The 24598-nt window shown below is 45.4% G+C and overlaps 1 pseudogene; it reads left to right on the top strand.

Moving 5' to 3' along the window:
• Positions 1 to 4759: 4759 nt before the first annotated feature.
• Positions 4760 to 4878, top strand: LOC134967097 (5S ribosomal RNA; annotated as a pseudogene).
• Positions 4879 to 24598: the final 19720 nt, after the last annotated feature.

The raw sequence follows: 24598 nt of genomic DNA, 5'->3' as shown, positions 1-24598 counted from the left end.
TGCATTTTTTAGGACACTGGTGAGTCTTTTTCTGAGGTCTGTGTACATTTTCGGTATCGCCTGCCTAGAGAAATGGAACCTAGATGGTATTTGGTACCGGGGACACAGTACCTCAATCAAGTCTATAGTTGGCTCTGCAGTAATGATGGATACCGGAACCACGTTTCTCACCGCCCAGGATGCCAAGGCCTCAGTTATCCGCTTTGCAGCAGGATGACTGCTGTGATATTTGATCTTCCTCGCAAAGGACTGTTGGACAGTCAATTGCTTGGTGGAAGTAGTAAAAGTGGTCTTACGACTTCCCCTCTGGGATGACCATCGACTCCCAGCAGCTACAACAGCAGCGCCAGCAGCAGTAGGCGTTACACTCAAGGATGCATCGGAGGAATCCCAGGCAGGAGAGGACTCGTCAGAATTGCCAGTGACATGGCCTGCAGGACTATTGGCATTCCTGGGGAAGGAGGAAATTGACACTGAGGGAGTTGGTGGGGTGGTTTGCGTGAGCTTGGTTACAAGAGGAAGGGATTTACTGGTCAGTGGACTGCTTCCGCTGTCGCCCAAAGTTTTTGAACTTGTCACTGACTTATGATGAATGCGCTGCAGGTGACGTATAAGGGAGGATGTTCCGAGGTGGTTAACGTCCTTACCCCTACTTATTACAGCTTGACAAAGGCAACACACGGCTTGACACCTGTTGTCCGCATTTCTGTTGAAATACTTCCACACCGAAGAGCTGATTTTTTTGGTATTTTCACCAGGCATGTCAATGGCCATATTCCTCCCACGGACAACAGGTGTCTCCCCGGGTGCCTGACTTAAACAAACCACCTCACCATCAGAATCCTCCTTGTCAATTTCATCCCCAGCGCCAGCAACACCCATATCCTCCTCATCCTGGTGTACTTCAACACTGACATCTTCAATCTGACTATCAGGAACTGGACTGCGGGTGCTCCTTCCAGCACTTGCAGGGGGCGTGCAAATGGTCCAGTGTTGGGAAGGTCAGGCATCGCAACCGACACAATTGGACTCTCCTTGTGGATTTGTGATTTCGAAGAACGCACAGTTCTTTGCTGTGCTTTTGCCAGCTTAAGTCTTTTCATTTTTCTAGCGAGAGGCTGAGTGCTTCCATCCTCATGTGAAGCTGAACCACTAGCCATGAACATAGGCCAGGGCCTCAGCCGTTCCTTGCCACTCCGTGTGGTAAATGGCATATTGGCAAGTTTACGCTTCTCCTCCGACGATTTTATTTTAGATTTTTGAGTCCTTTTTTTTACTGATATTTTGTGTTTTGGATTTTACATGCTCTGTACTATGACATTGGGCATCGGCCTTGGCAGACGACGTTGATGGAATTTCATTGTCTCGGCCATGACTAGTGGCAGCAGCTTCAGCACAAGGTGGAAGTGGATCTTGATCTTTCCCTATTTTTGGAACCTCATCATTTTTGTTCTCCATATTTTAATAGGCACAACTAAAAGGCACCTCAGGTAAACAATGGAGATGGATGGATACTAGTATACTTATGGATGACGAGTGACTGACGACACAGAGGTAGCTACAGCCGTGGACTACCGTACTGCGTCTGCTAGTATAGAGATGATAATGATATAAAAAATATATATATATCACTACTGCAGGTATATATAATATAATGACGGACCTGCTGGACACTGTCAGCAGACTCCTAAACTACTAGTACGAAGAAGATAGAAAAAAAAAAACCACCACAGGTAGGTATACAATTATGGACGAGCACTGACGACACAGAGGTAGCTACAGCCGTGGACTACCGTACTGCGTCTGCTAGTATAGAGATGATAATGATATAAAAAATATATATATATCACTACTGCAGGTATATATAATATAATGACGTACCTGCTGGACACTGTCAGCAGACTCCTAAACTACTAGTATGAAGAAGATAGAAAAAAAAAACCCCCACCACAGGTAGGTATACAATTATGGACGAGCACTGACGACACAGAGGTAGCCACAGCCGTGGACTACCGTACTGCGTCTGCTAGTATAGAGATGATAATGATATAAAAAATATATATATATATCACTACTGCAGGTATATATAATATAATGACGGACCTGCTGGACACTGTCAGCAGACTCCTAAACTACTAGTATGAAGAAGATAGAAAAAAAAACCCCACCACAGGTAGGTATACAATTATGGACGAGCACTGACGACACAGAGGTAGCTACAGCCATGGACTACCGTACTGCGTCTGCTAGTATAGAGATGATAATGATATAAAAAAAATATATATATCACTACTGCAGGTATATATAATATAATGACAGACCTGCTGGACACTGTCAGCAGACTCCTAAACTACTAGTATGAAGAAGATAGAAAAAAAAAACCCACCACAGGTAGGTATACAATTATGGACGAGCACTGACGACACAGAGGTAGCTACAGCCGTGGACTACCGTACTGCGTCTGCTAGTATAGAGATGATAATGATATAAAAAATATATATATATCACTACTGCAGGTATATATAATATAATGACGGACCTGCTGGACACTGTCAGCAGACTCCTAAACTACTAGTATGAAGAAGATAGAAAAAAACCCCCCAAAACAGGTAGGTATACAATTATGGGCGAGCACTGACGACACAGAGGTAGCTACAGCCGTGGACTACCGTACTGCATCTGCTAGTATAGAGATGATAATGATATCAAAAATATATATATATCACTACTGCAGGTATATATAATATAATGACGGACCTGCTGGACACTGTCAGCAGACTCCTAAACTACTAGTATGAAGAAGATAGAAAAAAAAACCCCACCACAGGTAGGTATACAATTATGGACGAGCACTGACGACACAGAGGTAGCTACAGCCGTGGACTACCGTACTGCGTCTGCTAGTATAGAGATGATAATGATATAAAAAATATATATATATCATTACTGCAGGTATATATAATATAATGACGGACCTGCTGGACACTGTCAGCAGACTCCTAAACTACTAGTATGAAGAAGATAGAAAAAAAAAACCCACCACAGGTAGGTATACAATTATGGACGAGCACTGACGACACAGAGGTAGCCACAGCCGTGGACTACCGTACTGCGTCTGCTAATATAGAGATGATAAAGATGATAGAGATGAACAAAAAAAATATAACACTACTGCAGGTAAATATTTATATAATATAATGAATGACGGACCTGCTGGACACTGTCAGCAGAATGCGTTTATAGAATAAAAAAAAAACACCACAGGAGTGTTTAACTTTTTCAGGCAGACAATATACTGGTGGTCACTGGTCAGTCACACTGGCAGCAAAAGTGTGCACTGTACTCCTGCTATAACTGCACCCCAGTCTCCCCCACAATTCAGCTGTGTGAGCAGTGAGCACTCAGCACAGTCAGATATACATAGATGATATTATCATGCAGCACACTGAGGCTGAGCACAGATATGGTATGTGACTGTGTATCGTTTTTTTTTCAGGCAGAGTACGGATTATATTAAATAATAAATAAAACTGGTGGTGGTCAGTCACTAGTAACTAACTATCAGCAAAACTCTGCACTCTGAGTACTCCTAATGCTCCCCAAAATTACTAAGTAATCAACTCAAGTGTCTCTATCTATTCTAACGGAGAGGACGCCAGCCACGTCCTCTCCCTATCAATCTCAATGCACGTGTGAAAATGGCGGCGACGCGCGGCTCCTTATATAGAATCCGAGTCTCGCGATAGAATACGAGCCTCGCGAGAATCCGACAGCGGGATGATGACGTTCGGGCGCGCTCGGGTTAGCCGAGCAAGGTGGGAAGATCCGAGTCTGCCTCGGACCCGTGTAAAAAGGCTGAAGTTCGGGGGGGTTCGGATTCCGAGGAACCGAACCCGCTCATCTCTACATTATAGTATGCAATTATTCCAAAATACGGAAAAATCCGATATCCAAAATACCTCTGGTCCCAAGCATTTTGGATAATGGATACTCAACCTGTACTGCCAATAGGAGCACTCTCTAAACATACCCTGATTGTCAATTAACCTAACATCTTTATATTAGGCCGGATATTATAGCTCTGTAGCTCCGTTTAAGCATCTAGACCTCAACAGATTTATTTAGGGATCTAGGTAGAATATCACACTGTTATCCTTCTCAAATAACTTTTCAGTTGTGTTGTAAGTTATAAACAGCATCTGTTTGTCCTATCTGCAGCATATGCATGAACAATTCTGATAACAGGCACCTAGAGGGCCTGTGTAACAACTTGTTCTCTCCACATATAAATACTTATTTTTCCAAACAGAGTGATCACGGAATATATTCAGTATTGCCAGTTAATCTGGCCTATGTCTAATTATTCTTATTTTTTGATGACATTCTGGTTGTGATACCAAGTTGATATCTATACATTGTTCTAAATCAAAGTGACCACGGAATGTATCTAATATTGCCAGTTAATCTGGCCTATGCCTAGTTGCTGACAATTTTGACAATCCTGTATTTGATACCAGAGGATATCTGTCATCATCTTTATTCAGTCTCCTCTTCTCTCTTCCCTCTCTCTCCTTGTTCCTTTCCTCCCTTTCTTCTCTATACATCTGCGGACTCTCATCCATGATCCACAGGTTTATCCTGTGCCTAACATAGACAGCAGATCCGCCCATTTTTACTGTCTCCCCCACCTCATATTCCCCCCCCCCACCTCATTTTAGGTGCACTCTCATTGGTGAGTCGTCCATAAGCAGGCCCGAGAAATTACTACCATACCCCACTGATAGAGCCCGATCTCGTCCGATCTTGGAAGCAAAACGGTGGTGGGCTGGGTCAGTATCTGTGAGGGTGACCCCCAGAGAATACCCGGTGTTGTAATTCGTGACCTTCTCGACTCTAAGCCAACAGCAGGATCACCACTTTCTCCTTCAATCATCTCTTTTGCTTACCTTTCAGTACCGTCTTCCTTGATATGTCATAGATTGAATTGGTCCAATACCAATAAGGATCTATACTCCTCTTAACATTTCGGTATATTGACCTTTTGAGGTCCTATTAATACAAGCAGAGCTTGTGCTGGTTGGATAGGAACAGGATGTAGAGTAAGAGTGTCTACATCCCTCCTTAAGTCTACTAATATAGACTAACCAGAACATTTCCAATTTTCCTTAAAGATTTTAACATTGGTTGTAGCTTATACACACCCCAACCTGTTCAGTTTGATCAGCCACATCAATAGATATGGCATCCTTCAGAGATGCTGGTGGGCTGAATCATATTTGTATGTAGTAATACAGAATGTCATGAATTAATTGTGGTGGATTATACAAGTGTGGATTTTTTCTTAGAATAATTAGAAAATAAAAGTTATGTTTTAATATCTTCATATTAACAAATACATAAGAAAAGAGTGCACCCACACAAGAGTCTTCTGTATTTTCCTCTTTTCCTTGGTCAAAAGGTGCTCAGAATATTTTGGAGGGTATGGTTAAATTGTTTAGACTGTGGGTATCCTTGGATATAAGGCATGGTCCTAGATTCCAAACCTCACTCAGCTCCCAAAGTAGCCAACTCGTGAAGTCCCAGCCTTGATTAGGAATTAATTGTGCTGGTAGTCTGTAGTGAATGAAGAAGTTTTCCCATAATGTCTTGGCCACCATAAAAGCATTATAGAGTGCAATTAATATGCTAATGCGGTTAAGGATAAGGGACGTTAACCGCATCATTGTGAGCCCTGACTACTGCATCTTTACAGCCGCAGCGCTGATCCAGCACTTTGACTGCCACCTTCAGTTACCAGCTCCAGCCGTGGTGTGGGTTCCCCCCCCCCCCTCTCTCTTGCTGGGACGTTGTCCGTATTCTGACCGCCGCACCTGTGACTGATCACCGCATTGCCCAGGAGCTCTGGAAGCGGACCACTCTCTACATCTGCAGCGGTGAGCTACTACACTGTCGGATTGCGGCGGGGGGTTGTAGCCTACCTACTTGCTGTGGGAGGAATCAGTTTAATTCATACTTCATTTCAACAAATGCTACAAATCTTTTAAGATGATCAAGTGGACCTGCTATGGTTCTATTGTTCTGCTCATTAGCCATCACCTGCTTGGTGGGACATTGAACATTCTCTTTCCTCAGTTGCATTGAGAACGTTTGCTTCTTTTCCCACAATTATTTGGGAATACAAGTATATATCATTGTCAGTTCAGTGGTTTCCTTTTGTGCGGTTTCATTCATTCATTTTTTAAATAATTAACATATTGCATTTTAAGTGTTTTATCCAATAATAAATTGGTATATACTATTTATGCGCTCTCTCTATTGTTTAATTATTTTTAGACATTATTGGTTTTGAGTGTTAGGTGTTCAGAGTACCTCCTGAAAGCAGCTACTGTGTATCTACAGGTTTATGTGTATTTGTATTTTTTACAATATTATTGCTTAATTGGGAGCGCTTGATATATTCCTCTTTAGTGAGGATTTTTTTTTTTTTTTATGTTATAAATACCCATATTCCAGAGACATCTGGACTGTTTCTTTTCTAAATATCTAAATCAGAGGTACAAGACTATGGAGACTCATTGAGCCTGAAGTCCTAGGTCTGAGGGACATTGGGATGACACTAAGGTGATTTCTTCCTGTACAAAAAAGAAATGTACGTCGTCCAATGGTATTGACTTATGATAGGTTGGGGAACCTACTGAAGTGCCGGGAATTATACAACCAAGTATTGTATTTGTCTGGACTTACTTTGGGTGGTAACCCATGGAATTCTGAATGAATGAATAAAGTATGATGAGGGGACTGGTGAGTCATTTTTGTTCCCTCTATGACTGGAGTGGAGGATCAGGTCCCAGAGAATCAGGCTAATGCTAAGGAGGAGTGACAGGGAACAGATCCTCCTGGTGGGTGGCACGTGAACTGAGGGAGGTGAGATGATTGAGTTCTCCTTCCAGATGTTGAGCAAGCAGGGAGGACAGAGTAGGATCTCTGTGGAACAATTCCAGTGAAGATAAAAAGTAGAGCCACGTAGGAGATAAGGTCAGTAGTGGCACACAGTACAATGCACCCATGCAGTTGCCTATATGATAGACAGCTGCAGAGGCAAGCCTGGCTAGAGACAAAGCAATTTATTCACAGAAATACCTCAGAACTTTCATAGTTCTGAGGCACAAAGTAGAGATGTGCACTTGAAATTTTTCGGGTTTTGTGTTTGGTTTTGGGTTCGGTTCCGCGGCCGTGTTTTGGGTTCGACCGCGTTTTGGCAAAACCTCACCGAATTTTTTTTGTCGGATTCGGGTGTGTTTTGGATTCGGATGTTTTTTTTTAAAAAACACTAAAAAACAGCTTAAATCATAGAATTTGGGGGTCATTTTGATCCCAAAGTATTATTAACCTCAAAAACCATAATTTCCACTCATTTTCAGTCTATTCTGAATACCTCACACCTCACAATATTATTTTTAGTCCTAAAATTTGCACCTAGGTCGCTGGATGACTAAGCTAAGCGACCCTAGTGGCCGACACAAACACCGTGCCCATCTAGGAGTGGCACTGCAGTGTCACGCAGGATGGCCCTTCCAAAAAACACTCCCCAAACAGCACATGACGCAAAGAAAAAAAGAGGCGCAATGAGGTAGCTGTGTGAGTAAGATAAGCGACCCTAGTGGCCGACACAAACACCTGGCCCATCTAGGAGTGGCACTGCAGTGTCACGCAGGATGGCCCTTCCAAAAAACCCTCCCCAAACAGCACATGACGCAAAGAAAAAAAGAGGCGCAATGAGGTAGCTGTGTGAGTAAGATAAGCGACCCTAGTGGCCGACACAAACACCGGGCCCATCTAGGAGTGGCACTGCAGTGTCACGCAGGATGGCCCTTCCAAAAAACCCTCCCCAAACAGCACATGACGCAAAGAAAAAAAGAGGCGCAATGAGGTAGCTGTGTGAGTAAGATAAGCGACCCTAGTGGCCGACACAAACACCGGGCCCATCTAGGAGTGGCACTGCAGTGTCACGCAGGATGGCCCTTCCAAAAAACCCTCCCCAAACAGCACATGACGCAAAGAAAAAAAGAGGCGCAATGAGGTAGCTGTGTGAGTAAGATAAGCGACCCTAGTGGCTGACACAAACACCGGGCCCATCTAGGAGTGGCACTGCAGTGTCACGCAGGATGGCCCTTCCAAAAAACCCTCCCCAAACAGCACATGACGCAAAGAAAAAAAGAGGCGCAATGAGGTAGCTGTGTGAGTAAGATAAGCGACCCTAGTGGCCGACACAAACACCGGGCCCATCTAGGAGTGGCACTGCAGTGTCACGCAGGATGGCCCTTCCAAAAAACCCTCCCCAAACAGCACATGACGCAAAGAAAAATTAAAGAAAAAAGAGGTGCAAGATGGAATTGTCTTTGGGCCCTCCCACCCACCCTTATGTTGTATAAACAGGACATGCACACTTTAACCAACCCATCATTTCAGTGACAGGGTCTGCCACACGACTGTGACTGAAATGACGGGTTGGTTTGGACCCCCACCAAAAAAGAAGCAATTAATCTCTCCTTGCACAAACTGGCTCTACAGAGGCAAGATGTCCACCTCATCATCATCCTCCGATATATCACCGTGTACATCCCCCTCCTCACAGATTATCAATTCGTCCCCACTGGAATCCACCATCTCAGCTCCCTGTGTACTTTGTGGAGGCAATTGCTGCTGGTCAATGTCTCCACGGAGGAATTGATTATAATTCATTTTAATGAACATCATCTTCTCCACATTTTCTGGATGTAACCTCGTACGCCGATTGCTGACAAGGTGAGTGGCGGCAGTAAACACTCTTTCGGAGTACACACTTGTGGGAGGGCAACTTAGGTAGAATAAAGCCAGTTTGTGCAAGGGCCTCCAAATTGCCTCTTTTTCCTGCCAGTATAAGTACGGACTGTGTGACGTTCCTACTTGGATGCGGTCACTCATATAATCCTCCACCATTCTTTCAATGGTGAGAGAATCATATGCAGTGACAGTAGACGACATGTCCGTAATCGTTGTCAGGTCCTTCAGTCCGGACCAGATGTCAGCATCAGCAGTCGCTCCAGACTGCCCTGCATCACCGCCAGCGGGTGGGCTCGGAATTCTGAGCCTTTTCCTCGCACCCCCAGTTGCGGGAGAATGTGAAGGAGGAGATGTTGACAGGTCGCGTTCCGCTTGACTTGACAATTTTCTCACCAGCAGGTCTTTCAACCCCAGCAGACTTGTGTCTGCCGGAAAGAGAGATCCAAGGTAGGCTTTAAATCTAGGATCGAGCACGGTGGCCAAAATGTAGTGCTCTGATTTCAACAGATTGACCACCCGTGAATCCTTGTTAAGCGAATTAAGGGCTCCATCCACAAGTCCCACATGCCTAGCGGAATCGCTCCGTGTTAGCTCCTCCTTCAATGTCTCCAGCTTCTTCTGCAAAAGCCTGATGAGGGGAATGACCTGACTCAGGCTGGCAGTGTCTGAACTGACTTCACGTGTGGCAAGTTCAAAGGGCATCAGAACCTTGCACAACGTTGAAATCATTCTCCACTGCGCTTGAGACAGGTGCATTCCACCTCCTATATCGTGCTCAATTGTATAGGCTTGAATGGCCTTTTGCTGCTCCTCCAACCTCTGAAGCATATAGAGGGTTGAATTCCACCTCGTTACCACTTCTTGCTTCAGATGATGGCAGGGCAGGTTCAGTAGTTTTTGGTGGTGCTCCAGTCTTCTGTACGTGGTGCCTGTACGCCGAAAGTGTCCCGCAATTCTTCTGGCCACCGACAGCATCTCTTGCACGCCCCTGTCGTTTTTTAAAAAATTCTGCACCACCAAATTCAAGGTATGTGCAAAAAATGGGACGTGCAGGAATTTGCCCATATTTAATGCACACACAATATTGCTGGCGTTGTCCGATGCCACAAATCCACAGGAGAGTCCAATTGGGGTAAGCCATTCCGCGATGATCTTCCTCAGTTGCCGTAAGAGGTTTTCAGCTGTGTGCGTATTCTGGAAAGCGGTGATACAAAGCGTAGCCTGCCTAGGAAAGAGTTGGCGTTTGCGAGATGCTGCTACTGGTGTCGCCGCTGCTGTTCTTGCGGCGGGTGTCCATACATCTACCCAGTGGGCTGTCACAGTCATATAGTCCTGACCCTGCCCTGCTCCACTTGTCCACATGTCCGTGGTTAAGTGGACATTGGGTACAGCTGCATTTTTTAGGACACTGGTGAGTCTTTTTCTGAGGTCTGTGTACATTTTCGGTATCGCCTGCCTAGAGAAGTGGAACCTAGATGGTATTTGGTAACGGGGGCACACTACCTCAAGAAATTGTGTAGTTCCCTGTGAACTAACGGCGGATACCGGACGCACGTCTAACACCATCATAGTTGTCAAGGCCTCAGTTATCCGCTTTGCAGCAGGATGACTGCTGTGATATTTCATCTTCCTCGCAAAGGACTGTTGGACAGTCAATTGCTTACTGGAAGTAGTACAAGTGGTCTTCCGACTTCCCCTCTGGGATGACCATCGACTCCCAGCAGCAACAACAGCAGCGCCAGCAGCAGTAGGCGTTACACGCAAGGATGCATCGGAGGAATCCCAGGCAGGAGAGGAATCGTCAGAATTGCCAGTGACATGGCCTGCAGGACTATTGGCATTCCTGGGGAAGGAGGAAATTGACACTGAGGGAGTTGGTGGGGTGGTTTGCGTGAGCTTGGTTACAAGAGGAAGGGATTTACTGGTCAGTGGACTGCTTCCGCTGTCACCCAAAGTTTTTGAACTTGTCACTGACTTATTATGAATGCGCTGCAGGTGACGTATAAGGGAGGATGTTCCGAGGTGGTTAACGTCCTTACCCCTACTTATTACAGCTTGACAAAGGCAACACACGGCTTGACACCTGTTGTCCGCTTTTCTGTTGAAATACCTCCACACTGAAGAGCTGATTTTTTTGGTATTTTCACCAGGCATGTCAACGGCCATATTCCTCCCACGGACAACAGGTGTCTCCCCGGGTGCCTGACTTAAACAAACCACCTCACCATCAGAATCCTCCTGGTCAATTTCCTCCCCAGTGCCAGCAACACCCATATCCTCCTCATCCTGGTGTACTTCAACACTGACATCTTCAATCTGACTATCAGGAACTGGACTGCGGGTGCTCCTTCCAGCACTTGCAGGGGGCGTGCAAATGGTGGAAGGCGCATGCTCTTCACGTCCAGTGTTGGGAAGGTCAGGCATCGCAACCGACACAATTGGACTCTCCTTGTGGATTTGGGATTTCGAAGAACGCACAGTTCTTTGCGGTGCTTTTGCCAGCTTGAGTCTTTTCAGTTTTCTAGCGAGAGGCTGAGTGCTTCCATCCTCATGTGAAGCTGAACCACTAGCCATGAACATAGGCCAGGGCCTCAGCCGTTCCTTGCCACTCCGTGTGGTAAATGGCATATTGGCAAGTTTACGCTTCTCCTCCGACAATTTTATTTTAGGTTTTGGAGTCCTTTTTTTACTGATATTTGGTGTTTTGGATTTGACATGCTCTGTACTATGACATTGGGCATCGGCCTTGGCAGACGACGTTGCTGGCATTTCATCGTCTCGGCCATGACTAGTGGCAGCAGCTTCAGCACGAGGTGGAAGTGGATCTTGATCTTTCCCTAATTTTGGAACCTCAACATTTTTGTTCTCCATATTTTAATAGGCACAACTAAAAGGCACCTCAGGTAAACAATGGAGATGGATGGATACTAGTATACTTATGGATGGACTGCCGAGTGCCGACACAGAGGTAGCTACAGCCGTGGACTACCGTACTGTGTCTGCTGCTAATATAGACTGGATGATAATGAGATGAAATCAATATATATATATATATATATGTATGTATATATAATATCACTAGTACTGCAGCCGGACAGGTAGATAATATATTTATTAGGTAATGATGACTGATGACGGACCTGCTGGACACTGTCAGCTCAGCAGCACCGCAGACTGCTACAGTAAGCTACTATACTATAGTAGTATGTACAAAGAAGAAAGAAAAAAAAAAACCACGGGTAGGTGGTATACAATTATGGATGGACTGCCGAGTGCCGACACAGAGGTAGCTACAGCCGTGGACTAACGTACTGTGTCTGCTGCTAATATAGACTGGATGATTGATAATGAGATGAAATCAATATATATATGTATGTATATATAATATCACTAGTACTGCAGCCAGACAGGTAGATAATATATTTATTAGGTAATGATGACTGATGACGGACCTGCTGGACACTGTCAGCTCAGCAGCACCGCAGACTGCTACAGTAAGCTACTATACTATAGTAGTATGTACAAAGAAGAAAGAAAAAAAAAAACCACGGGTAGGTGGTATACAATTATGGATGGACTGCCGAGTGCCGACACAGAGGTAGCTACAGCCGTGGACTAACGTACTGTGTCTGCTGCTAATATAGACTGGATGATTGATAATGAGATGAAATCAATATATATATGTATGTATATATAATATCACTAGTACTGCAGCCGGACAGGTAGATAATATATTTATTAGGTAATGATGACTGATGACGGACCTGCTGGACACTGTCAGCTCAGCAGCACCGCAGACTGCTACAGTAAGCTACTATACTCTATAGTAGTATGTACAAAGAAGAAAAAAAAAAAACCACGGGTAGGTGGTATACAATTATGGATGGACTGCCGAGTGCCGACACAGAGGTAGCTACAGCCGTGGACTAACGTACTGTGTCTGCTGCTAATATAGACTGGATGATAATGAGATGAAATCAATATATATATATATGTATGTATATATAATATCACTAGTACTGCAGCCGGACAGGTAGATAATATATTTATTAGGTAATGATGACTGATGACGGACCTGCTGGACACTGTCAGCTCAGCAGCACCGCAGACTGCTACAGTAAGCTACTATACTATAGTAGTATGTACAAAGAAGAAAGAAAAAAAAAAACCACGGGTAGGTGGTATACAATTATGGATGGACTGCCGAGTGCCGACACAGAGGTAGCTACAGCCGTGGACTACCGTACTGTGTCTGCTGCTAATATAGACTGGATGATAATGAGATGAAATCAATATATATATATGTATGTATATATAATATCACTAGTACTGCAGCCGGACAGGTAGATAATATATTTATTAGGTAATGATGACTGATGACGGACCTGCTGGACACTGTCAGCTCAGCAGCACCGCAGACTGCTACAGTAAGCTACTATACTATAGTAGTATGTACAAAGAAGAAAGAAAAAAAAAAAACCACGGGTAGGTGGTATACAATTATGGATGGACTGCCGAGTGCCGACACAGAGGTAGCTACAGCCGTGGACTAACGTACTGTGTCTGCTGCTAATATAGACTGGATGATTGATAATGAGATGAAATCAATATATATATGTATGTATATATAATATCACTAGTACTGCAGCCGGACAGGTAGATAATATATTTATTAGGTAATGATGACTGATGACGGACCTGCTGGACACTGTCAGCTCAGCAGCACCGCAGACTGCTACAGTAAGCTACTATACTATAGTAGTATGTACAAAGAAGAAAGAAAAAAAAAAACCACGGGTAGGTGGTATACAATTATGGATGGACTGCCGAGTGCCGACACAGAGGTAGCTACAGCCGTGGACTAACGTACTGTGTCTGCTGCTAATATAGAGTCTAGACTGGATGATAAATTATTGATAATGAGATGAAATCAATATAATATCACTAGTACTGCAGCCGGACAGGTACTATATATATTTATTATGTAATGACTGATGACGGACCTGCTGGACACTGTCAGGTCAGCACAGCACCGCAGACTGCTACAGTAAGCTACTATAGTAGTATGTATAAAGAAGAATGAAAAAAAAAAAACCACGGGTAGGTGGTATACAATATTATATATATATATATATATATTATATACAATTATATATATATATATATATATATATATATATATATATATATATTAAACTGGTGGTGATTGATTATTAAACTGGTTGTCACTTCAGGTCACGTTGCAACTTGCAACTAGTACTCCGAGGCCTAAGCAGACAATCACAAAATATATTATTATACTGGTGGTCAGTGTGGTCACAACAATGGCAGTGTGGCACTGACTCTGGCAGCAAAAGTGTGCACTGTACGTTATATGTACTCCTGAGTCCTGCTCTCAGACTCTAACTGCTCCCCACTGTCAGTGTCTCCCCCACAAGTCAGATAATACACTTACAGTCACACTATCTAATCTATAAATATCACTTCAGCAAGTAGTATAGTAGTATACAGTATAGTAGTACTCCTCCTAATAATGCTCCCCAAAATACTGTGTCTCTCTCTTCTCTAAACGGAGAGGACGCCAGCCACGTCCTCTCCCTATGACTCTCAATGCACGTGTGAAAATGGCGGCGACGCGTGGCTCCTTATATAGAATCCGAGTCTCGCGATAGAATCCGAGCCTCGCGAGAATCCGACAGCGTGATGATGACGTTCGGGCGCGCTCGGGTTAGCCGAGCAAGGCGGGAGGATCCGTGCCTGCTCGGACCCGTGTAAAAAACCCTGAAGTTCGGGCGGGTTCGGATTCAGAGGAACCGAACCCGCTCATCTCTAGCACAAAGAGGACTGTAGTAGGGCATAAATGACAGCAGTTAGACATCTAAAATATGTGAACTAAAGAAGAGCCCACAAGTGTCTCAACTCGTGCAGTTATCCTGCAAGTTCACTATAAGGGCAGATTTTCTAGTAAGTACTGTAGGGGCACAGGAGTATTGCAGCTAAAGACATTATAAGGGTAATTCCAAGTTGATCGCAGCAGAAGTTTTTTTAGCAGTTGGGCAAAACCATGTGCACTGCAGGGGAGGAAGATATAACATGTGCAGAGAGAGATAGATTTGGGTGTGGTGAGTTCAATCTGCAATCTAAATTGCAGTGTAAAAATAAAGCAGCCATTATTTACACTGCACAGAAACAAAATAACCCACCCAAATCTAACTCTCTCTGCAAATGTTATATCTGCCCCCCCTGCAGTGCACATGGTGTTGCCCAACTGCTAACAAAGTTCCTGCTGCGATCAACTCAGAATTACCCCCTATATGTTTAAAGGATAACAGTATCTGTATTAAGCTCTGGAAGCTATATTTGGTGCTGAGTAATTAACATAAGTCATTGCAAGTAGACTAATCCACTATCAAAGAGAATTTTATGTTGTTATAGCCAAATGACTTCACATTCTAACAGTCAGCTCATCTACATATCCAGCAGAGGGGCAGATTTACTATAAAACAAATGAAGCTTAAGCATCAGGGCCGCTAATCCCAGAGGGGCCTGAAGCAACTTTTTCTTTAATAAGTGAATTTTTCAACAAAATCGATGGTATGTTTTATTAAAATAAGGTTATTTGGGGGATGTGGTCTGACGAGCTGAGGGGCAGATGTATGCTGTGAGAGCTCCTCCGTTTCTTGCCCTTCAACCCTCCTTTGCCTGGGCCCCACTGACTCCCCTGCAGCTCTGCACGCTACATTAGTGTGCCCTGTGCCCCTGTATTTGCCTGCTGTGAGCCGCGGAGCCGGGGGACGTGGATGTTGGTCCCCGCGAGTTGCGGCCTAGCTGAGTACCGGAAGCCGGGACCTCAAGTGCCAGCTGCGGCTGGTCTGCGAGCTCCAGAACGGGCGCTCTGCATCAGAACACTCCAGTCACACCGGACATAGGAGCGGAGATCCCCTGCCGCCTGTGTCTATGAGGGGAGAGCTACCCACCCACCCTGGACCTCTGCAAAAGATAGGGTAAGCGCCCCCTCACAGCACATTTCTCTAGACCAGGAACCACTCGGCGGCGGCCATCTTCCTGCCTAGTGCACTCCCTAGCAGCCTCCAGGCTTTGCATCTCTGGACAGTGTACTCTATAAGGGGACAGTGTGGCCGTATATATCTCAGCTGGGCTGCAGCTAATTTGTCTGTCCTTACTGGCATTACTCTATAGCAATACCTTGCATGTGTTTCCTCAGACCTGTGTGTCGATCTGCAGTGAGAAGGTCTGGTCACTGGGGGTGTGGCCTGGTGATGGAAGAGAGTGGCTGCAGCTTCACAGGGCTCCGACTCCTACCCCACTAAACCTGCCCTCCGTACCCACTTTACACCGCTCCCACGCCCTAGTTGCCACAATTACCTAAAACCCCTTCTTGCACCCTGTTGTACTCTGCTGCTAAAAGGGTGCCTGCTTCATGCGCCGGAGAACCCACTTATTGAGTACAGAGCCTTGAGTGTTCACACGGTCCTCCATCCCGTTGTACCACACCTGGGACCAGGGGCAGGGCACGCCGGAGGCTCCCATTCGGAGGTACACAGACGACAGCCATTACACCAGAGGAAAAAATTAACAGCTGTGACTCAGCCTTCGGATGGCACTGCTCCACTTCAGTACCCTCCTGAAGATAGCAGTCACACTGCAACACGGATTTGGGCTGACTCCCCCCTGCTGGGCTCCTGACGCTTCAGCTGCTGCAGGGACTTCCCAGTCTGCGTTTACAGTACTGTCTTCCCTGCATCCTTGCTTCCAGTAATCTCCATCATAGGGAGACTCCTTGTAGCGGCTATGTTCTGAACCCCTCTCTACTGTTCACCTGGAACCTCTACGGCTTCACTTGTTTTTTATACTCGCTCTGTTCCAGCTTCACCATGTCCAAAAAAACAATAAGGGGAAAAAGAATGCACAACAGGGAATTATGCAACACCTTTCATGACCAAATCGCTTCAACCCACTGACTCTCCCCCAGCTTCTCCATATGACTCCCTTGGAGTAGTTGCGCCCTCCGGAGATTCTTTTGCTACTAAAAATGATATCCGGGAGATGATGTCGGACTTGAGCAAAACTCTTACTACCAACTTCCAGTAATTATTTGCAGATCTCCGTAACGATTTGACCTCTCTATTTAACCATACTGCTGCACTGGAGACCTAAAGTTGACTCCAACTCCAAAGGCCTACTGGAGTTTTCTCAGGATGTCTACTATCTGTACCGGAAAGTGGGATTTCTATGGGACAAGGCTGAAGATCTGGAAAATATGGAGAGACCATGTAATCTTCGAATTCTGAATATTCCTGAATCGGTCACTCCGCGCGATCTGGAACCATATTTTTCCTGTCTTTTCCAGAAACTGGTTCCTGCTTTTAAGGATCAACCTCTACATATTGAACCAGCTCACATGGCCCTCCGTCCGAAGCCTAAAGACGGTGACCCCCCAAGGAATGTGGTGCTGAAATTTCTCTCCTTTAAAGTAAAAGATCAGATTTCCAACTCCAGTAGACTATTGCCTCATATAGTGTTCGAAGATTCCCAGCTGAAAATCTTCCAAGCCTTAGCTCCTTCAACCTTTCTTAAGAGAAGGGAGCTACGAGACACCACCAGAGTCCTCCCATTCCGCTTGATAGTGGACGTGAACAGTCGGCCAGTGTCAGTGTGCAACCCTAAGGAAGGGTCTGATCTACTTCACAGACTCCAGCTTTCTTCGACGGTGGTCGGACCCACCTCTGGCAGCCCGACACATTCCTGAAGGAGATCGACTAGCAGGTAACGGGAGGTCCCACTCCACACTATTCTGACTTTTCCTTTACGTTATTCTTAGACTTTGGTCCCTGGACTATGTGTTTATTCGGGCGATTGTACCCTATTTTGCCTCAGATCTTTTATGTCACCATTGACCCTCCAGTTGCTTGGCACTGGTCCAACAGCTTTTGCAATGTCTGGCAGTGGGGCCTTCCATAATTTCTGTATTCTTCACTTTGTTCCTCTGTTTTGATTTACTAACTCAATGTATCTGTATTATGGTTTTTCTATCACTCTATACATGATGCGTTGTTGGTTCTGTTGTTCTCATTTCTGTTTATTGTTGTGTAATGTATACAGTAACTAATGTTTCTTGGTTCCGAGTGGATAGTTTTTAGCTGTCCCACACTAGGCCACCCCCTAAATAGTTGGGATTAAATTGAGAGCTTCTCCTCCCATTCCAGCTCTGACCAATTCTCAGGTACTTGATTATTTTCTCTAGCACTCCCATTGCCTGGTTCCTCTAAGTTTGCTTGGGTCTCCAAGCTCACCTACCTCCCCTCCCCCAAATAGGACCCACTCTAAGTGAACACGGTCCTCTTTGTAGAGGAACTCGCTAGTTCACACTCCCACCCCTTTCCCTCCCATTTCAATTCCCCTTCAGCAATTACTATTGTTTGTTTTCAGGCCTCTACCCCCTAGCCCGTAGTATAGTACTAGTTGAGTGAGTCTACCTAGTTATCATCATGCCCCTCAATGTACTCTCTCTGAATGTTAAGGGCCTGAACACTCCCTACAAATGCTCCCTTTTATTTAGAACGCTTAACACTCTTCACAAGGACATAGTGTTTCTTCAGGAAACACATTTTAGAAAACACTCCCACCCCTCCTTGGAATCTAGACATTTCCCCACCGTAATATACTCCTCTCACCCTCAAAAAAAGAATGGAGTTGCCATCCTGTTGCGAACCACAATCCCAGTTCAAATTCTTTCCATCAACACAAATGCTGAAGGGCATTATAATATACTGGTTTGTCAAATAGGCACCCAAATTATGACCATGGTAAATTTATACGCTCCAAATGTGGGCCAAAGTGGCTTTTTACAGAAAATTTTCACGGATATTCAATCCATCCGCAGAGGTGTTCCCCTGGGGTGACTTTAATTCTATAATATCCTCAGATTTAGATAAAAGTGGACAAACCCATCCGCACTCTCAACGTAACCCCCCAGGTAATCTAAGGAAACACATGTCCGAGGCTGGTCTATTCAACACATGGCGAGCACACTGCCCGTCCTCTAGAGACTATCCCTTCTTCTCGAATCCCCATGGTACGTACACACGCATCGACATGATTCTAGGATGCAGTAATTTACTACATACGTCCAGGGCCAGATTAAGGGCCACATAGACCTGGAGCTGAAAATTTTCAAGGGCTATACTGGGAAGGGGAGGAGCTGTGACTAGTTCTGTGTGGGAGTGGCCAGAGACATATGGGTGTGTACACCCTATACACTATGAGCCCTAATGTCTCCCTAAATACATAAACATAGAAAATATGCATAATTTTGTGAGAAAACAAAACAAAACAATTTTAATACTTATGATTTATAATTGTTAAGCCAGCTGTGTGCCTAGTCATCATTCTGCTGCTAGCATGATGGGCCTACTTTTATGTGGAGGCCTGGGGGTATATTTACTAATATTCGTGTTTGAGTCGATTTGTGTTGTGTTTAAACTCATTTTTTATCGGGTGCGTTTTACTGCAACTTTTTGAATCCTGATACGGTAATTTATTAAGCTGCCGAGTTTGCCACATTTGTGTTTTCCGATGTCGATGTGATTCGTAATGTTAGACAGTGTTTTACGGGAGTGATTAGTAAAACACTGCCTGACACAACACAATGAATCCCGGCCGGATCTGTGAGATCCATGCAGGGCTTCATTGTGTACCTTAAAAAAAGTGTTTAAAGTGTTAAAAATTCAGAAAAAAATTGCGTGGGGTCCCCCCTCCTAAGCATAACCAGCCTCTTTGAGCCGGTCCTGGTTGTAAAAATACAGGAAAAAAATTGACAGGGGTTCCCCCATATTTTAACAACCAGCATCGGGCTCTGCGCCTGGTACTGGTGCAAAAAATACGGGGGACAAAAGACGTAGGGGTCCCCCGTATTTTTAACACCAGCACCGGGCTCCACTAGTCAGAGAGATAATGCCACAGCCGGGGGGACACTTTTATATTGGTCCCTGCGGCCGTGGCATTACCACCCCAACTAGTCACCCCTGGCCGGGGTACCCTGGAGGAGTGGGGACCCCTTAAATCAAGGGGTCCCCCCTCCAGCAACCCAAGGGCCAGGGGTGAAGCCCGAGGCTGTCCCCCCCCATCCAAGTGTGGCGGATGGGAGGCTGATAGCCTTTTGTGTAAAAACAGAATATTGTTTTTTGTAGCAGAACTACAAGTCCCAGCAAGCCTCCTCCGCAAGCTGGTACTTGGAGAAACACAAGTACCAGCATGCGGGGGGAAACGGGCCCGCTGGTACTTGTAGTTCTACTACAAAAAAATACCCAAATAAAAACAAAACACACACACCTCGAAAGTAACATTTTATTAAACATACATGCACACTTACATACATACATACTTACCTATGTTGACACAAAGCAGTCGGTCCCCTTGTCCAGTAGAATCCCGGGGTACCTGTAAATAAAATTATACTTACAATGAATCCGGGGTAGATCGGTCCTCTTCTTATAAGTTATAATCCACAGACTTGTAAAAATAAAAAAAACGAAAAACCCGATCCACACACTGAAAGGGGATCCATGTTTACACATTCCCCATCTGGCGGGGCCCCCCGTGACTCCTGTCAAAGAGGGTCCCTTCAGCCAATCTGGGAGCGGCATGTCATGGCACTCTCCTGATTGGCTGTGCGCTCCTGAGCTGTCAGTCAGGCTGCGCACTGTAGATACAATGTAGTGCATAGGCGCTCCATTGTATCCAATGGTGGGAACTTTGCGGTCTGTGGTAGACCGCAAGGTTAAGTGGGGCCAACCACAAGAGTGACCCCACTTAACCTTGCGGTCTACTGCAGACCGCAAAGTTCCCACCATTGGATACAATGGAGCGCCTATGCGCTACATTGTATCTACAGTGCGCAGCCTGACTGACAGCTCAGGGGTGCACAGCCAATCAGGAGAGTGCCATGACGTGGCACTCCCTGATTGGCTGAAGGGATCCTCTTTGACAGGAGTCAAGGGGGGTCCCGCCAGACGGGGAAAGGGGATCCATGTGTAAAGATGGATCCCCTTTCAGTGCGTGGATCGGGTTTTTATTTTTTTTATTTTTACAAGTCCATGGATTATATTTTATAAGAAGAGGATTGATCTACCCTGGATTCTTTGTAAGTATAATTTTATTTACAGGTACCCCGGAATTCTACTGGACAAGGGGACCGACTGCTTCGTGTCAACATAGGTAAGTATGTATGTATGTATGTATGTAAGTGTGCATGTATGTTTAATAAAATTTTACTTTCAAGGTGTGTGTGTTTTGTTTTTATTTGGGTATTTTTTTGTAGTAGAATACAGGTACCAGCGGGCCCGTTCCCCCCCGCATGCTGGTACTTGTGGTTCTCCAAGTACCAGCTTGCGGGGAGGCTTTCTGGGACTTGTAGTTCTGCTACAAAAAACAATATTCTATTTTTTACACAAAAGGCTATCAGCCTCCCATCCGCTGCCCTTGGATGGAGGGGACAGCCTCGGGCTTCACCCCTGGCCCTTGGGTTGCTGGAGGGGGAAGAACCCTTGACTTAAGGGGTCCCCACTCCTCCAGGGTACCCCGGCCAGGGGTGACTAGTTGGGGGGGTAATGCCACGGCTGCAGGGACCAATATAAAAGTGTCCCCCAGCTGTGGCATTATCTCCCTGACTAGTGGAGCCCGGTGCTGGTGTTAAAAATACGGGGGGGACCCCTACGTCTTTTGTCCCCCATATTATTTGCACCAGGACCAGGCGCAGAGCCCGTGCTGGTTGTTAAAATATGGGGGAACCCCTGTCAGTTTTTTCCCCATATTTTTACCATCAGGACCGGCTCAAATAGCCCGAGGCTGGTTATGCTTAGGAGGGGGGACCGCACGCAATTTTTTTTTACATTTTAATACTAAACAGACCCTTTCCCATAGATAACCATGCACAGATCTCACTGATCCGTGCATGATTATCCAAACTCGCCTGGAAAAAGCAGGTCTATTTTTTTGCTGCTTTTTTTTAACGATTCGCAAAAAAAAAAAAAAAAAACGACCACAATAGAGCATTCAGAAACTAACACCCAAATACGAATGAATAGTAAATTCCCGTTTTGTATGAACAAACAGCCGTGTTTGACTGATGGTCTATTCATTCGTATTTCTGAACTTAGCCGTGAAAACCATTACGAATTGCCCAAACACTGCCGAGATTTGTGCTTAGTAAATTCCCGTGTTGCCACTTAGAAAAAACCCCACAAATCGGACAAACTCGGATTTTTAGTAAATATACCCCTGGAGCTGGAGCTCCATCTGTCCCATTGTTAATCTGGCCCTGCATACGTTACTAAAGGTTAGTGATGTGCACCGAAAATTTTTCGGGTTTTGTGTTTTGGTTTTGGATTCGGTTCCGAGGCCGTGTTTTGGATTCGGATGCGTTTTGGCAAAACCTCCCTGAAATTTTTTTGTCGGATTCGGGTGTGTTTTGGATTCGGGTGTTTTTTTACAAAAAAACCTCAAAAACAGCTTAAATCATAGAATTTGGGGGTCATTTTGATCCCATAGTATTATTAACCTCAATAACCATAATTCCCACTCATTTTCAGTCTATTCTGAACACCTCACACCTCACAATATTATTTTTAGTCCTAAAATTTGCACAGAGGTCGCTGGATGACTAAGCTAAGCGACCCAAGTGGCCGACACAAACACCTGGCCCATCTAGGAGTGGCACTGCAGTGTCAGACAGGATGGCACTTCAAAAAAATAGTCCCCAAACAGCACATGATGCAAAGAAAAAAAGAGGCGCAATGAGGTAGCTGTGTGACTAAGCTAAGCGACCCGAGTGGCCGACACAAACACCTGGCCCATCTAGGAGTGGCACTGCAGTGTCAGACGGGATGGCAGATTTAAAAAATAGTCCCCAAACAGCACATGATGCAAAGAAAAAAAGAGGTGCACCAATGTCGCTGGATGGCTAAGCTAAGCGACCCAAGTGGCCGACACAAACACCTGGCCCATCTAGGAGTGGCACTGCAGTATCAGACAGGATGGCAGATTTAAAAAATAGTCCCCAAACAGCACATGATGCAAAGAAAAAAAGAGGTGCACCAATGTCGCTGGATGGCTAAGCTAAGCGACCCAAGTGGCCGACACAAACACCTGGCCCATCTAGGAGTGGCACTGCAGTGTCAGACAGGATGGCAGATTTAAAAAATAGTACCCAAACAGCACATGATGCAAAGAAAAAAAGAGGTGCACCAAGGTCGCTGGATGGCTAAGCTAAGCGACACAAGTGGCCGACACAAACACCTGGCCCATCTAGGAGTGGCACTGCAGTGTCAGGCAGGATGGCACTTCAAAAAAATAGTCCCAAAACAGCACATGATGCAAAGAAAAATGAAGGAAAAAGAGGTGCAAGATGGAATTGTCCTTGGGCCCTCCCACCCACCCTTATGTTGTATAAACAGGACATGCACACTTTAACAAACCCATCATTTCAGCGACAGGGTCTGCCACACAACTATCACTGAAATGACTGGTTGGTTTGGGCCCCCTCCAAAAAAGAAGCAATCAATCTCTCCTTGCACAAACTGGCTCTACAGAGGCAAGATGTCCACCTCCTCACCATCGTCCGATTCCTCACCCCTTTCACTGTGTACATCCCCCTCCTCACAGATTATTAATTTGTCCCCACTGGAATCCACCATCTCAGGTCCCTGTGTACTTTCTGGAGGCAATTGCTGGTGAATGTCTCCACGGAGGAATTGATTATAATTCATTTTGATGAACATCATCTTCTCCACATTTTCTGGAAGTAACCTCGTACGCCGATTGCTGACAAGGTGAGCGGCTGCACTAAACACTCTTTCGGAGTACACACTGGAGGGGGGGCAACTTAGGTAAAATAAAGCCAGTTTGTGCAAGGGCCTCCAAATTGCCTCTTTTTCCTGCCAGTATACGTACGGACTGTCTGACGTGCCTACTTGGATGCGGTCACTCATATAATCCTCCACCATTCTTTCAATGGTGACAGAATCATATGTAGTGACAGTAGACGACATGTCAGTAATCGTTGGCAGGTCCTTCAGTCCGGACCAGATGTCAGCACTCGCTCCAGACTGCCCTGCATCACCGCCAGTGGGTGGGCTCGGAATTCTTAGCCTTTTCCTCGCACCCCCAGTTGCGGGAGAATGTGAAGGAGGAGCTGTTGACGGGTCACGTTCCGCTTGACTTGACAATTTTCTCACCAGCAGGTCTTTGAACCTCTGCAGACTTGTGTCTGCCGGAAAGAGAGATACAACGTAGGTTTTAAATCTAGGATCGAGCACGGTGGCAAAAATGTAGTGCTCTGATTTCAACAGATTGACCACCCGTGAATCCTGGTTAAGCGAATTAAGGGCTCCATCCACAAGTCCCACATGCCTAGCTCTGCTTTAGCTCCTCCTTCAATGTCTCCAGCTTCTTCTGCAAAAGCCTGATGAGGGGAATGACCTGACTCAGGCTGGCAGTGTCTGAACTGACTTCACGTGTGGCAAGTTCAAAGGGTTGCAGAACCTTGCACAACGTTGAAATCATTCTCCACTGCGCTTGAGTCAGGTGCATTCCCCCTCCTTTGCCTATATCGTAGGCAGATGTATAGGCTTGAATGGCCTTTTGCTGCTCCTCCATCCTCTGAAGCATATAGAGGGTTGAATTCCACCTCGTTACCACCTCTTGCTTCAGATGATGGCAGGGCAGGTTCAGGACTGTTTGCTGGAGCTCCAGTCTT

Source organism: Pseudophryne corroboree, chromosome 10 (genome assembly GCF_028390025.1).
Source record: "Pseudophryne corroboree isolate aPseCor3 chromosome 10, aPseCor3.hap2, whole genome shotgun sequence".
NCBI lineage: Eukaryota > Metazoa > Chordata > Amphibia > Anura > Myobatrachidae > Pseudophryne > Pseudophryne corroboree.
Note: the sequence above shows the minus strand (reverse complement) of the source record. Positions and strands in the feature narration are given on the sequence as shown.